The sequence below is a fragment of the Dipodomys ordii genome, unplaced genomic scaffold (genome assembly GCF_000151885.1).
Source record: "Dipodomys ordii isolate 6190 unplaced genomic scaffold, Dord_2.0 Scaffold27, whole genome shotgun sequence".
NCBI lineage: Eukaryota > Metazoa > Chordata > Mammalia > Rodentia > Heteromyidae > Dipodomys > Dipodomys ordii.
This window is the reverse complement of record NW_012267243.1, coordinates 2,040,193-2,042,734: the sequence shown is the minus strand read 5'-3', so window position 1 is coordinate 2,042,734 and position 2,542 is coordinate 2,040,193. Positions and strand designations below refer to the sequence as shown.

The 2,542-nt window shown below is 41.7% G+C and overlaps 1 pseudogene; it reads right to left on the bottom strand.

Moving 5' to 3' along the window:
* Positions 1–1,057: 1,057 nt before the first annotated feature.
* LOC105985095 lies at positions 1,058–2,062 on the bottom strand (annotated as a pseudogene).
* Between the last annotated feature and the right edge of the window lie 480 nt (positions 2,063–2,542).

Below are 2,542 nucleotides of genomic sequence, written 5' to 3'. Positions count from 1 at the left end.
GACAGCACCCAGGCCCAGAGTTCAGGCCCCACGACTGGACCCCCCCCCAAAAAAAGATCAAATGATCTTGAAGATGCATATATATATCTATATATATGTCAAAATAGAATAATAAAACTTGATAAAACATTTGGGAAGTCCAAATGGGGAGAAGAAAGGATGGTGGTGGGAGTGACTAAGCACAAGATGCATTGCATGCATATAGATGGACATGTTAAAATGAAACCTTGTTGCACATTAATGATTATATATAGGATATACATATACTCTATAGGGGCATATGTATATGTCTTGCATATGTATATATACATATATGTAAATATGTTTTATATATGCATATATGTTATTCCTCTCTTTGTAAGATCAAATACCTCTTTCTAGAGACAGAGAGGGAGAGAGAAAGAGAGGGAAGAGGGAAGGACGGAGATGGGGACATGAAGTTAACTGTGGGATTGTTTGAGAATTGGTGAGGTGAGAGGGACACAGGAAAAGAAAAGAACAAAAAAGAAATAATATTGAAATGTATTGTGCCCACATATATGATGGTGGCACAAAGAAACTTACTGAAAGCTGTTGACAATAGGAGGGTAAGGGATGCTGAGAATCAGAGAGAATTAAATGAGGTTGATCTGAGAACATAATACAGGCATGTGTGAATTATCACATAAAAACCCATTGTGGCATTAATATATATGGGAGAAAAAAATTCAGAAAAAGTAAAAACATGCCTTGCTTAGAGGTGGATACCAGTAGCAGGGGATGTCTAGTGAACAAGATGAGTAAGGGTGAAGGGGTTTGAAGTATTTTATATGCATGCATGGGAACAGAACATTGACAATTGTTCAAATTCTTTTAAGAAATGGAGGTCTCTAAAAAGAAAAATGTAGTATAGGTCTCATACTATAGAATATTCCAGAAGAAGGAATTTCTTTAGTCATCACGGTGGTAAATCTGGATGTTTATGGACACTTATTTGGGAAAGTAGACCTGTCAGCATGATCTGAAGTGTGCACAGGGTTGTTACATGAACGTGTGGATGTTGTAGGACACAGGCAGATCATCTGGCTTTGAAAGACTTCTTCCCACCATGGAGTTGTAGGATCCTCTTCCATGCTGCCTTCACATCCTTGTTTCTCAGGGTATAGATAGTAGATTGAGTAGTGGAATAATGATACAGTAGAATAAAGACAGGAACATGGCATTAGTGCTGCTGGAAGGAGGCTGGATGTACATGCAGGTGCCTGGCCCAACGTATAACCACCAAGTGGGAGCTGCAGGTGCTGAATGCCTTGTGCCTTCTCTCCACTGAAGGTAACTTCAGCACAGTCATGGCAATTAGCATGTAGGAGATGAGCACAATTAGGGGAGTGATCATCCCAAAAGGGATAGCACTGGAGATCAAGGTGAGGTCATTAACAGTAGTGTCACCGCAGGCCAGCTTAATCAGAGCAGGCACCTCACAGAAGAAGTGGTCCAGGCTGTGATGCTCACAGAGGGGAAGCTGGAGAGTGAGTATATCCTATATCAGAGAATTGGCCAGGCCACTGGACCAGGATACACATACCGGCCACACACATGCTGATGAGACTGTATCTGAGAGGATGACAGATTGCCATGCAGTGATCATAGGCCATTACTGCTAACAGGACACATTCAGTACAACCTATCCAAAGGAAGAGGTAGGCCTGTGTGATACATCACCAGGAGGAAATTTTCTTCTCTGGGCCCCAGAGGCTGGCCAGAAGCTGTGGACAATGTTGCAGGTGATACATAGGTCCAGCAGAGAGAGATTGCTCAGAAAGAAGTATATGGGTGTCTGGAGTCTGGGCTACATCATGGAGAGAAGAATGATGGAGCTGTTTCCAAGCAGTGTGAGGATATGGGAAACCAGGAACACTGCAACCAGGGGGATCTGCAGCCATGGATATTCTGAGAAGCCCAACAGGGCAACTGTGTTGGGGAAACTCACATTTTCTCCTGCCATGGCCTTCAAGGAAAGAGAGCCTGTGAGGATATACATGGCTTTTTCATTTCTAAAACTCCATGGCAACATCCCATACATAGTCCATGGTTTAGTAAAATTATACCCATGATTATTTTGATTAGTACTGTAATTTTTTCATGATGCCATATAGGAGTCACATATCATTGACTTTCAGGTTAGGTTAGAGCTGGAATATCCTAAACCCAATGGGAACCCTACAGAGGCTTTGTCAATTCAACTAGGAATATGTTTATATAGAAACTTCTCCTTTTCTCTGTTCTCTCTCCTCTGATATTTCTTTTTAAATCTCCTCTGCCATTTTTCTTCTTCCCATCAATTCCCTGCTTTTATGACATATGGAAGTAATTTTCACTTTGTAGACATCTGTCACAAGTGGAATTATTATTATTAATTGTGATCTTGGGTGCTGTCCCTGAGCATTTCAGCTCAAGATGAGTGCTCTATCACTTGAACCACAGCACCACTTCTGGTTTTCCAGTGGTAAATTGGAGATAAGAGTTTCATGGACTTTCCAGCCTGGGCTGGCTCTGAACTGTG